We start from the raw sequence: 15,248 nt of genomic DNA, 5'->3' as shown, positions 1-15,248 counted from the left end.
GTGGCTTTTCTTCTTTAGGATAAGTTTCAAGTGCTCTAACAGAGACTCACAAGATCGTGGCTTAAACAAGATAGATGTCTGTTGCTCTGTCTCCCGGTCGTCCAGGCAAATAGTAAGTCGAGGCTGGAATGGCAGCTGCACAGGATCTAAGACCCTGGTTCCTCTTTGCCAGTTGCTCTGCCATCTCTATGGTGCTGCCCTTGTTGGCATTCTCCAAACTGGCTTCCCCACCCCCAGAATGTTCTAGGCAACAGGATGGAGGATGGGATGGAAAAAGATCACATCCCTTCCTGTTAAGATATGATCTAGAAGTTACCTCCAATAATTTCACTCACAGTCTTTTGGCCAGAACTGAGGGTGTTACCACACCCAGAGACAGGGGCATCTAGGAAATAGATTCTTGGTCCTAGGCCACCCAAATGCAACACCTATCACTACAAAAGGAGGAATCGATGGATATTGGGGCTCCACCAGGTAGTAACTGCTACCCATAGCACCTCGCTTAAAACAACACATCACATCATTTTCAAGCAGTGTACAAAGAATGGCCCAAGATAATGATGGTATTGAAAAACCACCTTTGCAAAAATTATAACAGAAAATTATGACAGTGAAAGAGATCTGATCTAACCAATCCCCATCTTGCCTTTAACCTCCAAACTGCCTTGGTCATTCCTGGGCTTGGGCCAAGCTAACTTGGGGAGTTACAAACTTTAGTTTACAGTTTAAATGATAATAGTCCTTCCCCAAAACTAAACTGCCTTTGTAAAGTGAATGAAGGACCACCCAGTTAGGAGGATGAGAGAAGCCTGAATTCTGCTAAGATGTAGGTGTAAACAATTACCAGCCATTATTCTGGAGGTCACAAGATTTGCAACTTCCCCACTTACTCCTGCAGATAACATCACTCTTAAAGAACCTAAGATTGGTCTTTGGAGATGTCCTTTCAGGATTTTGTATTTCGCATGACCAGATGACCAGACCTTGACTCTTGGCCCAACCAGTCTTGTGGACCCACCCAGAAGCAGACTGAGTGCACGAGGACCATTTTCCACACCCTTATGATTGCATCCCCAACCAATCAGCTGCATCTGTCACCGTCGCCCCCTGCCAGCCAAACAACGCTTGAAAAACCCTAGCCTCTGAATTTTCTGGGAGGTTGACTTGAGTAATATCTTCATCTCCCACATGGTGTGGCCAGCCTCATGTCAATTAAACTCTTTCTTTATCGCGATGCCATGGCATCAGTGAATTGGTTTTGTCTGTGCGGTGGGCAGGAAGAATCCATCAGGCTATGACAATATCATTATCAGAAACAAGAGGAATGGGGAGGGGAGCCAGCAACTGAAACTGGATGATTCATTTCAGAATGGTAAATGGACCTCTGAAGGGACATTGGCTTGGAGATCTGGCATTTTAGCTCAGGGGAGAAGTCAGATTTGGAAACCAAGGTGGCAGTCATGATGCGAGAGAGCAGGGATGCCCTCCAATAGTGAGAGGATGTGCCTTATCTGGGACTGTCACTGTACTGTGGCTATTATCTGAAACTGTCTCCCAAAAGACACCATAAATCCTGCTCTCCAGTAGTATTCCATGTTCTGAATGGCACTAGTGTTTAACCTTGGGGGAAAATGTGTTCCTTTTTCCTATTGAGTCTGTATTTGAAGACTTGATTGGCAATGACTCCTCCTAACTAGGCAAGCTGGCAACTTCTTGATGTCGGACCCTTTTAGCAAATGTGTACACACTGGTAGGGGGTAGGGGGGAAAGACAGGAAAAAGAAAAGTGCTGAGAATTCCAGGTCACCCGCTGCAGGACAAGCTGGATACCTTTTCTCTGGCAGTTGTTATTAAGAGCATTTTCCAGCATCCTGACGTTTTCATCCCCCATTGTTCAGCCACCCATTTCTAAAGAGTTAGCATAATAAGTGGGATCAGGCGTTAGGTGGACTGGGCACCAGCACCTTACCCTGGGGGTAGAGATAAATGTCTGGCTTTTAGGAGTGAAGTTGATTCTAGAGTACGAAGTGCTGTCCCCACCCTGTTCCAGGGCCGCTGGGTGTGAAAGGAAAAGAAATCTCGGGACCCCAAAATCACTAAGCCAAAGGGAAAAGTCAAGCTGGGAGCTGCTTAGGGCAAACCTGCCTCCCATTCTACTCGTAAAAATGATAGCTACTAACTAAGATTTTTTTTTAAGCTACAAACCTCCCTCACAAGGAATTTCCTGATAGATAAAGGACAGACAGAACTCGAAGCCACCCCTCTGCTCACTGAGATAAATGCATATCTGATTGCCTCCTTTGGAGAGGCTAACCAGAAACTCAAAAGAGTGCAACCATTTTGTCTCTTATCAACCCATAACCTGGAAGCCCCCTCCTCACTTCGAGTTGTCCGGCCTTCCCATACCAATCCAACGACAGAGTGGGAAGACGACCTTCCCCTGGAGTTTGGACTTCCAGTGGCCAAACTCCTCTCCGAAGTCTGAGATTTTACTGCACCCGTCACCCGAATAGTGACCCCAGTACTGTACGTCGTATCTAATATGTAGTTTTTTTGATCCTTTATCCCGTCCCACCCTGTATCTATTTTTAATTGCTTTGTGAACTGAGGCAAATGTGATAAAAAGGCATCTGATGTACCTGCTTCTAGCATACAAGAAAACATACTTCCTGAGCATGCTATTACATGCTTGACACTTTATATATACTATTTCATTTAACATCCCAACAATCCTAAAACCTGGGTTTCATTATTGCTACTCTACAGATGAAGAACCCAAGGCTCTGAGAGTTAACTAACTTGCGCAAGGTCACACAGTTAGCAAGTTGTATGGGCAGGATATAAGCCCAGTCTGGCTGCAAAGCTATGTTCTTTACACTGTAACTTACTTCTGAAGGAAGGAGGCTTAAAAATAATCCATGCAGAATTTGTATCAGCTTGATATGTGTGCCTTATAATAATAATTATTATATTATATAATATTATTATATAATAGATAATATAATAATATAATACATTATATATTATATAATAATGTATATTATTATATTATATCATTAATATATTATTATATTATTATCATTATTCTTATTATTTTGAGACAGAGTCTTACTCTGTTGCCCAGGCTGGAGTGCAGTGGCATGATCTTGGCTCACTGCAACCTCCACTTCCTGGGTTCAAGCGATTCTCCTGTCTCAGCCTCCCAAGTAGCTGGGATTACGGGCACCCACCACCATGCCTGGCTAATTTTTGTATTTTTAGTAGAGACGAGGTTTCACCAGTTTGGCCAGGCTGGTCTTGAACTCCTGACCTCAGGTGATCCGCCCACCTTGGCCTCCCAAAGTGCTGGGATTACAGGCATGATCCACCACACCTGGATTGCCAAATTATTTTAATAGAATAGGATAGGATAAAACTTAGAAGATATCGGATACCATTTTCCAGGTTGAAGGAGCACTGGTGAGACACTGTCAAAGAGAAATGCACCACATACACATGAAGAGGAACCATTTGTAGGTGGTACATAAAAGGGTGAAAAATAGGCCAGGCATAGCGGCTCACGCCTGTAATCCCAGCATTTTGGGAGGCTGAGGCGGGTGGATCACAGTCAGGAGTTCAAGACCTGCCTGGCCTACACAGTGAAACCCTGTCTCTACTAAAAATACAAAAATTAGCTAGGCGTGGTGGCGCACCCCTGTAGTCCCAGCTACTCAGGAGGCTGAGGCAGGAGAATCATTTGAACCCGGGAGGGGGAGGTTGCAGCGAGCTGAGATCGCACCACTGCACTCCAGCTTGGAGGACAGAGCGAGACTCCATCTCAAAAATAAATAAATAAATAAAGGTTAAAAAATAATTATAAAGGGAACATATCCAGAGTTTTTTATTAGAAAGTGTTGTACAAAATCTTGAAAGTAGAATAGTTCTATAAAATGTATTATCTGTAGATCAGAAAGAGAAGATATAAAGAAATGTATTTTTAAAACTAAATAAAATGAAACTGGAAAAGCAACAATAATATTATATGTGGTATTAAATTAGCTTATTAAAAGAAATATAAAATCTAAAATCATATTAACTTATTAAAAGAAATGTAAAACCTAACAGAAAGACTAAAATTAGAGGACACAAATGCCAAATGTCAGTGAAGTTTAAAGCAACTGGAACTGTGATACACCACTGACTGGAGTGTAAATTTTTTTGTTTCCTTGAGAAACTATTTGACGTTAAACATACACCTATACTCAAGCTAAACATACACCTATACTCTGACCCAGTAATCCCACCCCTAGGTAAATACTCAAAACAAAATGGATGCATGTGTCCAAGGAAAGGCACACACCTGTGCATTCACACCAAGTGTATTTACGATAGTCAAAACCCAAAATAAGTCAAATATCTGTTAACCGTAGGTAGAAATTTTCAGTCTCTTGGCTTTTAAAGTCTTCCATGTTTTGCTATTGTTTTCTGATCAATTTTATTTCCTGTTCCTATTACCTAAAAGCTCACAGTTCCAAACAAGTGAGATTCCTTGGTTCCCACTGGATGCGACAAGGAAATATGTTAGTGACCCTGCACATTCGGGCAGCTGGGTCAAAGGATGTACAAACCTTGGGGGTTAGAGAATTAATTGCCCTGGGAAGGTCTCTGCAGGTTTATCTGCCTGGAGCGAAGTGTTTACATTTCAAAGAGTAATAAAACCTGGATCCATTCACTTTGGTTTCGAATGGCCAAAACAATCCAGGGATGCCAGTGCTGTCACTTAAAAGAGGAAGCAGCCAATTCACAAAAGAGTGAATAAACATTTAAAAAAAAAAAAAAAAAGGCAGCTCAATAACATTTTCCATTTATCAGTTTGGCAAAGAGTTTTAAAATTTTTTAACAGCCAGTGGTGGAAAGATGCATGTGAGCCTTCTCACACACTGGGGATGGAAGTTACTTTGAAAATAAGTTAAACACCTTAACTCACACACACCCATTGTTCCTTTTTAGAATTATGCAGAGGAAATATAGTGGATCCATGCAAAGACAGCAATTTCAAGGGGCTTATCGTAGGGTTATTTTTGATAGAAAAACCTAACAGTCCAACAAAAGGATGTTGGTTAAATAAGGTATGATATATCCATCCATTTCAAAATGCTGTAAAAAAAAAAAAGTATTTAATGACATGAAAAATGTTAACAATCTATTGTTTAATGACGAACAAATTATAAACAATATGCAAACTATATGAATATATAGGTACTATACACATGCACATGTGTGTGTAGTGTCAAAGACAGAATTACAACAAATTTTGTTATAGATCTTATTGACTATTATTGGCGATGAATCAGGGCAGCCTCCATTCTACAAAAGAGAATGAGGGCTTCCACCAGGCAATGGCAGAACTGTGGGTTTTGTATGGTGGAAACAAGAACAGAACAGTAGGAAAAAGCTGATTGGTTAACATCAGGTTATTTCAGGTTGCTTTTGTAGTAAGGGTTAAAGCAGAGGGGATTTCCTTACATACTGCTGACTCAGGAAGGCTGGACTCTCCTATTTTCAGGAAAACCTGGTCTGTTTTGGAAATCTATCTGGTTCTTTAAAGTTTTAGTTTGATTATGTGGCATTTAGCATGAGCGACTTCATTTTGATTTCGTCTGGTCTATTGGGGCCTAGTGCAGGAGCTCAGTCCAAGACAATGGCCGCTCATGATTTTTGTTTAACAACAGAAAAACACTGGAATCCTATATTACCAAATTGGTGAGAATATGGGATATTTAAACTTTCTTCCTCCTGTTTATCTGTGTTTTCTACGTTTTCAAAAATGAATACTCATTACTGCTGGATTAAGAAAAACAATAAACATTATTATATTTAATAACACAAAGGAGCCAACTGAGAACTGGATGCAGCTTGGTAGTGGCCTGGGCAGGACATTGTCCCAAGTTGAGCTCCTCCCCCACATCCCTCAGGCCCAAAGCCAGCCCTTCCTCCTCCCGAGCCCCCTGCCCTGGGATTCTCAGGCCTTGAAAGCCACAAGTCTTGAAAGTCTCTGAAGGAAGAGACAGGGAGCGAAGGGAGTTTCTGATGCTTCTCCCAGGCAGGTGGGATGATGATGCAGGATTTTTCATGGCCTCTTTGTGGGACTCACAACAGTGGATCCCCGTTTACTTGGCCCGCTGTACTCAACCCTTTGCAAGAGGGAGCACATGAGCAAGCAAGTGCAGGATCTAGCTGGCCGCTCCAAGCACTAGCAGGAGCAAGCTCCGTGCAGGGCCCATGGCCAGACAAGGCATGAGTAAATGAGTGTGGGATCCAGCTGGCTGCTCTGGGTGCCAGCAGGAGAAGCTCCATGCGGGGCCTGTGGCAACGCCTAGGTGGGGGTGCCCACAACCCTAAACCCCAGAGGGAGTGTTACAGCGCTCTCTTAGTTCCCCCAGCTGCAGACAGCTATGTGTTAGCAGCTCAGCTGGCCATTTGTGTTGCCATGGGGGGCAGCTGCTCTTCACCAGCAAGGGCAAAAGGTCAGCGTGACAGACTTTCTGGGTACCCGCACTTGGTTTGTCCTGAGCTCTTGTCCAGTGTCCAAGAAGAATGAGATCACACGGACGCACTGAAGGATGGTGAAGGCAGAGAATGTTACTGAGTGATGAAAACGGCTCTCGGTGGAGATGGGAGCTGGAAAAGGGATGGGAAGGGCAGGTCATCTTCCCCAAAGTCAGGTTGTCTCTTCCCAGAATTCAAGCCATCTCTCTCCAAAGTCAAGCCATCTCTCTTGAAGTCTGGCCATCTCCCCCAAAGTTCAGCTGTCTCTACCAACTGAGTCTGGGGTCTTTATAGGCACAGTATGGGAGTGGGGTGGGCTGTAGGTAGTTTTGGAAAAGGCAACATTCAATTGGTAAAAAGACATTATTCATAAAGAACCAATCAGGAGAGAGTGGGCAAACAGGAATAGTTCTCACTTTGGGCTGGGCACAGTGGTTTTTGGGAAACCAAAGTGGGAGGATCACCTGAGGTCAGCAGTTTGAGATGAGCCTGACCAACATGGTGAAACCTCATCTCTACTAAAAATACAAAAATTAGCCAGGCATGATGGGGCATGCCTGTAGTCCCAGCTATTTGGGAGGCTGAGACAGGAGAATTACTTGAACCCAGGATGAGGAGGTTGCAGTGAGCGGAGATGGTGCCATTGCACTCCAACCTGAGAAACAGTATGAGACTCTGTCTCAAAAAAAAAAAAAAAAAAAAAAAAAAGAGTTATCACTTTGGGCTGTGGGTTTCAGGCTACTTTGGCTTGAAGGTGGGGTTTCACCTGGGACCCATCCCTGTCTGCTTAGAATTTATCTGCCTCCTGCTTCTATCAATGAGATCTTACCAATATCTCTGAACTCATGATGTTCCCTCCATATGCTGGTCAGGTGCTAACCTACAATATTAATACTTCAGTCCACTGTGCGTTAAATAGGTATATGTGAGCTGGGTGAGACCTTACCGTAACTGTTTCTAGGAGAGTACATTCCAGGATCCAAACAGTTGGCTTAATTAGACACTTTTGGCACCTACCATACAGGTAATTGAGAATTGCCTTTACACAGCTTTCAGTAAATTGAAATTGTTTAATTGCAGCCAACAATGAAGATTCCTCAAAGAAGAGCTGTTCTCAAAGTTTCCACTGTGAACAGCCCCTTTTTGCTATTGTCCTGCAGTAGCAATCCCGTGGTGGAAACAGAGAGCCAAAAAAAAAAAAAAAAAACCAGACCGTGGCTACATTATGGCAGACTTGGTGAGCATGCACTGACCTTATTTGCTCTTTAGGGTGACTGGACATAGGGGCCCATCAACCCTGCTCCAGTCAGCACCTGGTCAGAGTCACTAACTACAACAACGACACCATGGGGACCCCCTGGGGCTGTTGTCTGTGGGGCTTTGTATCTTGGCCAGTGAAGTCATCCTAAGGTGGGGGCCAAAACCAGAAGCAGAGGGGGCCCGGCCTCAGCTAACAATACTGTAGGAAAGGTCAGCGAGGCTGTCAGCTCCCTCCAGCCCCCAGTCACTCTTGCAGGGTTGTGACAGTCACCCCCTGCTGCTGGCTCTGAAATTACCCTCCTGCCCCCCCTCAAACTGACTCCTTTAGGGACTGCTTACCCACATAAAAACAAAGAAATTTTTCTTTTTTCCCCAAAGAAGGTAAATATGGATGTGAAAAGTGGGCAGTGGTCCAAAAGGAAAAATGATGAGACAAGAAGCCTGTGCTTAGAGCTCTCCACCCACTGCAAGTGTTTGGCAGGGCCCTGGAGTCTAGGCACTTCCATTTTGTTTCCCAAGTGACCACCACTGGTCAATACCTATGATCTCTTTTCTTTAAATGCTTGATAATGAACATGCCTGTACCTACCCATCATCATCCTTAGAAAATACCACTTTACCAAAAGAGAAAAGGGAGTGATTATTTATCCCCCAAAGAAGGAACTCCTGAGGCCCCCTGTAAGTATTAACTTGTCTCCTATACCTGGTTTAGAGTGGGTTATTGAGATAAGATCCCAGGCCAAATCAGGGCCCTGAACAGTCCCCTAGACTAGGGGACCCAACAAACTATGGCCCAAGGGCCTTTTTATAAATAAAGTTTTATTGAAACACAGACATTCCCATTTGTTAACTATTGTCTATGGCTGCTTTTGTGCCACGACGGCAGATGCAAGGAGTTGTGACAAAGGTTACAGGACCTGAAAAGCTGATATGGTTTTGCTCAGTGTCCCCACCCAAATCTCCACTCAAGCTGTGATCCTCAGTGTCGGAGGAGGGAGGTGACTAGATCATGGGAGTGGACTTCCCCCTTGCTGTTCTCATGACAGCATTCTCATTAGACCTGGTTGTTTGAAAGTGTGCAGCACCTCCCCCCGCCCACCTCATGCTCTGCCATGTGAAGATGTGCCTGCCTCCCCTTCGCCTTCCACCATGATTGTAAGGTTCCTGAGGCCTCCCTAGTCATGCCTCCTGCTCAGCCTGCAGAACTGTGACTCAAGTAAACCTCTTTCCTTCATTAATTACCCAGTCTCAGGTACGTCTTTATAGCAGTGTGAGAACAGACTAACACAAAAGGTAAACATATTTTCTATCTTGCTCTTCACAGACAAAGGTCACCAACCCCTGCTCTAGACAGTGGCGGGCTGCTGGGGCCTATCTGTTGCCCTGACATAGGCCCCAGTAGTTTCCCTAACATTCACATCACCAAAGCTGTCTGCTGCTTTTCAAGGAGAGGTATGGAGAGGTTAGGAATGTGGGAAAGGGGGACTTATTGGAGAAACAAGTGAGACAGAGATGAAGGCAATTTAAAGTCTTCAGAAAAAGAGAAGGGTAAGATGACAAGACTGAAAAGAAAAGTGAGAAAGCATCTCAAAAAACGCACAAATTTATAAGCTTATATAATTAGATATAAAAAAAATATGATTCTAACATAAAGTTTTAGCTAATGCTTAAATCAGAATACATCTGTTCCAGGCCAACAGGCATATAAAAATTATAATAACAATAGTAAGCCACCTTGGATTTCTATAGGTCTTTTCTTCTAGTAAGTTCAAAGCCTTTCCTTCTAATCTCTCACCTACTTGTGTAAAATTTATGAGAACTGTTCTCATTTAACAGATGAGAAAACAGATTAAACTATAACACAATTGGATTTGAGATTTCTTAGCTTCAGATGACCATATGGGTTTTCATCTAATAAACCAGTGCTCCTTTTGTGAGCAAACAGGGGAGGGTGCAATTAATAATTACACTTGGACAACAAGTGTAAGCCAAAACTGTCCCAGGCATACATTAATTCTCACTTTAATAACTTGCATCCCAGAGAGAAACTAGAATGAGGAAAGTTCAGTTTATATGATTTTCAGCAAGTCAAATATCCACAAACCTACTTCTTGGGAGTTTAGAATGTAAAAAACAGAAATGAGGTTGTTGTATAGAAACTTCACAAGTCTAGCCAGGTGTGGTGGCATGTGCCTCCTGTCCCAGCTACTTGGTAGGCTGAGGCAAGAGGACTGCTTGAGTTAGGAGCCTGAGGCTGCAGTGAGCTATGATTGTGCCACTGTACTCCAGTGTGAGTGGCAGAGCAAGACCCCATCTCTAATAAGAAAAAGGAAAAAAAGAAACTTAACAAACTCAGAATTCTAGCAAGCAGCTGAGCTGCCCACCCCTAGGCCTGGGGCTACAAAGCTTTTAGCCTATCCCACTTGTCTTTAGGGCCAAAGCAGGACGAGTTCTGAGGAGGAAAGGGAAGGGAGGTGGGAAGCAATACCTATAGCCAAAGGCGCTCTGAAAGCCACAGGGATCCTGACCTAAATGGGGAGCCCAGGCCCAGATCTCAAAGCCTGTGTTCTTCCACAAAAACGTAGAACAGTGGAAACTGAATATTCAGATGCTTCTCATGCTTTGACAGAGAGAGGAAGAAGGGAGACGGGGGACGGGGGGGTGGTTATCATCAGCCTTTGTTGGCTATTCATCTTTCTGCAATACAGGAGACACCTCATAATGTTGGATGATTGATTGAATGTATTTCCATGCAGCAAACTTAGATGGACTTATTAGCTTCAAATATTGGAATAGCATTTGTAGTCACAAACCAAGATTTCAGAGGGTTCCACTACTTGCACTGGATTCCTCCACTTCAGTCCAGATCCCTCTCCCAAGTCCTATAAAATTAGAATAACAGAATATGTGTAAAATTATATTACATTGTTGATGCGATTACTTAAAGAGTTAACATATATAGGGTGCTTAGAATAATACCTTCCCTACTGTAACCATCATATAAGTGGATATAATGATGATAGTGGTGGTAGTAAAGGTGGTGGTTGAGGCAGAGGGGAGGTGATGATGGTGGTAATGAAGGTGATGAAGGTGATGGTTGTAATTGTATTGGCAGTGGTCATGATGATAAAATCCAAGCACCATAAAACAATTTCAAAAAGTCTAACATACATGCAGTTGGAGTCCCAGAAAGAATAAAAAAGGAAGAATAGGTTGAAGCTCAGTAATTCTAGGGGGAGACAAAAGAAATAGGGCAGAAGAAATATCTGAAGATATAGTACTCAAGAATTTTCTAAGATTATACAAAAACAACAAAACCACAGGTCCTAGTTCAGAAAACCCTAAGTAGGATCAACACAAAGAAAAATACACCTGAATATTAGAGTCGAAGTGCTGAGAACTTGAAGATAAAGAGAAATCTTCCAGGCAGCCAGGAAAAAAATTACTTATGTAGGGTAAAAAGGGATTAATAATTATAGTTGACTTCTTGACAGAAATTATGGAAGCCAGTGGGCAATAGAGAGACAGCTTTACAGGACTGTAATTTAAAAAAGCCTGTCAACCTAGAATTCTATACCAAGCAAAAATGTCTTTCAGAAATGAAGGTAAAATAAAGATTTTTTTCAAACAAGCAAAAGCTGAGATAATGTATTGCTAGCATGCTCTACAGAAATGTTCAATAAAATTCTTCAGGGAGAAGAAAAATGATACCAAGTAATATGTGGGATCATAAAAAGAAGAAAAAAAGAAGAAAAAGAGTGCCAAATGTGATAAATATATAGGCAAATGTGGGAAAAAAAAAAAAAAGACAACATTGTGTTCTTTCAGATACAATTTTTTGTTACCTAAAGCAGGGATCATAAGCTACAGCCCACAGGATAAATACTGCCTGGTGCCTATTTTTTTTTTTTTTTTTTTTTTTTTTTTATTTTTTTTTTTGAGACAGAGTCTCACGCTGTTGCCCAGGCTGGAGTGCAGTGGCGCGATTTCGGCTCACTGCAAGCTCCGCCTCCCGGGTTCCCGCCATTCTCCTGCCTCAGCCTCCTGAGTAGCTGGGACTACAGGCGCCCGCCACTGCGCCCGGCTAATTTTTTGTATTTTTAGTAGAGACGGGGTTTCACTGTGGTCTCGATCTCCTGACCTTGTGATCCGCCCGCCTCGGCCTCCCAAAGTGCTGGGATTACAGGCTTGAGCCACCGCGCCCGGCCTGGTGCCTATTTTTGTAAATAAAGATTTTTTGGAACACAGCCATGTTCACTTATTTCCATCTTATCTATGGCTGCTTTTGTGCTATGAGAGCAAGGTTAAGTAGTTGCAATAGAGACTGTACAAAGTGAAATATATTTACTATCCAGCTCAGAAAGTTTGCCAACCTCTGGTCTAAATGTATTGTGGGGGCCAGGTGTGGTGGCTCACACCTGTAATCCCAACACTTTGGGAGGCCGAGGTGGGTGGGTCACCTGAGGTCAGGAGCTCAAGACCAGCCTGGCTAACATGGTGAAACCCCATCTCTATTAAAAATACAAAAATTAGCTGGGCGTGGTGGTACACGCCTGTAATCCCAGCTACTCGGGAGGCTGAGGCATGAGAATCATTTGAACCTGGGAGGCAGAGGTTGCAGTGAGCTGAGGCTGCACCACTGCACTCCAGCCTGGGTGACAGAATGAGACTGTCACAAACGAACAAACAAAATCAAAATTCAGGTTGAAAGATAATCCCCAATGTAACAGTATTAAGAAAGAGGTGAGGTCTTTAGTAGGTGATTAGACAGTGAGACAGTGAGGACTCTGCTCGCATGATTGGATTAGTGCCTCATAAAAGGACTTGAGGGAGCCAGTTCAGCCCCTTCTTCTCTTCCACCAAGTGAAGACTCAGCCTTTGTCTTCTCCCTCAGCAACAAGGTGCCATCACAGAAGCAGAGAGCAGCCCTCAGCAGACATCAAACATGCTGGTGCCTTGATCTTGGGCTTCCTGGTCTCCACAACTGTGACAAATACATTTCTAGTGTTGATAAATTACCCAGTCTGTGATATTTTGTTACAGCAGCACAGACTAAAACATAAATATATACTTTTTAGCCTTCTACATACACACACACACACACACACACACGCGCACACACACACACACACACAAACACACACACATTATTGGGATATAGTGTGTGTATTGTTTCATAATCCACTTCTTTCACATGAACATTTTATGGTGAATGTTTTTCCATGCTAATATTTTTTCCATAAAGATATTTTTAATGACGACATACTATTCTATTTGAACATATCAAAAGTTTTAATCTACTATTATTTGACATTTAAGATATTTCAAAAAAATTTTTTTATTTTTGCTACTAGCAATAGAATTGTCTTTTTTTTTTTTTTTTTTTTTTTTCTTGAGAGAGGGTCTCATTCTGTCACCCAGGCTGGAGTACAGTGGTGTGATTTTGGCTCACTGCAACCTCCACTTCTGGGGTTCAAGTGATCCTCCGCCCTCAGCCTCCTGAGTAGCAGGGACTACAGGCACACAGTGCCACACTCAACTAATTTTTGTATTATTATTATTTTAGTAGAGATGGGGTTTCACCATGTTGCCCAGGCTGGTCTCAAACTCCTGGGCTCAAACAGTCCACCCACCTCAGCATCCCAAAGTGCTGGGATTACAGGCACGAGCCACCACACCCAGCCACTTGCTTTGTCTCGAACAATCTGGTACTGAAATCTTTGTCCACATCCATGGCTATTTTCTTAGCATAAATGTCTAGACATAGAATAACTGGATTAGAGGGATATGCATTTTAAGTTCCTGGTAAATAGAGTCAAATTAGCCTTCAGAAAGCTTATGCTAATTTTCCGTCAGCAATGCTGTTTCTCCAAACTCTAGATAAGCCTGGCTAGTATCAATTTATTTTCTGTTACTAATTTTCTTTGGCTTTGAGACAGAGTCTTGCTCTGTTACCCAGGCTGAAGTACAATGGCACGATTTCAGCTCACTGCAACCTCTGCCTCCTGAGTTCAAGTGATACTCATGCCTCAGAATCCTGAATAACTGAGACTACTAAAAAAGGTACAAAAGTTAGCCAGGCATGTCTCTACTTAAAAAAAAAAAAAATTAGTCAGGCATGTACTATCATGCCTGGCTAATTTTTCTATTTTTTTAGGAGATGCAGGGTAGGACAGAACATTAAAACACAGGAAGGAAAAACTAGTAGAAAGAGAAAATAGACAAATTCAAAATTATATTGGGAGATTTATATTGGGAGATTCCAACATCTCTCTTTTTAATTGATAGAATAAGTACACAGAAAATCAGAAAGGATATAGATTTCAATAACATTAGCAACCAACTTGACCTAATTGACATAGAGCCAAATTAGCCTTCCCTTTCTTTCCTTTCTTCCTTCCTTCCTTCCTTCCTTCCTTCCTTCCTTCTTTCCTTCCTTCCTTCCTTCCTTCCTCCCTTCCTTCCTAAGACAAGGTCTTGCTCTGTCTCCCAGGCTAGAATGCGGTGGTGCAATCATGATTCACTGCAGCCTCAACATCCCAGGCTCAAGTGATCCTCCCACCTCAGCCGCCTGAGTAGCTGGGGCTACAGGGGCGTGCCACCACACCCAGCTAATTTGTGTGTGTGTGTGTGGTAGAGATGGGGTCTCACTATGCTGCCCAGCTGGTCTCAAACTCCTGGTCATAAGCAATAACCTCCACCTCGGCCTCCCAAAGTGTTGGGATTACAGGCGTGAGCCACCTTGCCCAGTCTTCATTTCTTAATAGTGTCAGCAACTGAGAGATATAGGAAAGGAAGCCTGTTTGGTGTGTCTGTTGCCTCCCCAAAATCTTCAGCCTTTGCAGGACAGTGCATCCCACTGTGCAAAACCAGAGAATATTTTTTGTGAGCGCCGTAAGTAACTGTCTGCAATAGACATGCAGGGGTCTCTACTGTCATCTCTTATGCAACTGAACTTCCTAAAAACTGTGTTGTTTATCTCTTCTGTTGCTCAGCACTGCTGGGACTGAGGCTGCAAAAGACAAAAACGCACCCAGGTTTACTGCCCTTGAAAAACTGACTGTCTGCTTGAGGAGATAAGCATATACATGACAGAATGTGATAAGATAATAAGCAGAATGTGATCAGAATCATAGGAAGTATATACAAAAGATGGGAACACTGTTAGAGGTGACTACAACCACCTGCTTTGTAGAGGAGATGACATTTAAGCTGCGCTTTGAAGGATGAGTAGGAGTTGGCCAGGAATGAAGAGGGGGAATAAATCACAGGGAAGTTACACAGGCATGGCATGTTTAGAGCATTTTTGGAGCAGGATACACCAGAATATACTGGAGGTTGCTAGTAGAGGAGATTGGAAAGGAAAGGGTCCGATTATGAATGGATTTATGTATTATGCAAAGAGTTTATATTTGACCCTTTTTTTTTTGACAATCTGACATTTAGCCTTATCATAAAATA

The sequence above is a fragment of the Macaca mulatta genome, chromosome 1 (assembly GCF_049350105.2).
Source record: "Macaca mulatta isolate MMU2019108-1 chromosome 1, T2T-MMU8v2.0, whole genome shotgun sequence".
In the NCBI taxonomy this organism is placed as follows: Eukaryota; Metazoa; Chordata; class Mammalia; order Primates; family Cercopithecidae; genus Macaca; species Macaca mulatta.
This window is presented reverse-complemented; position numbering follows the sequence as displayed.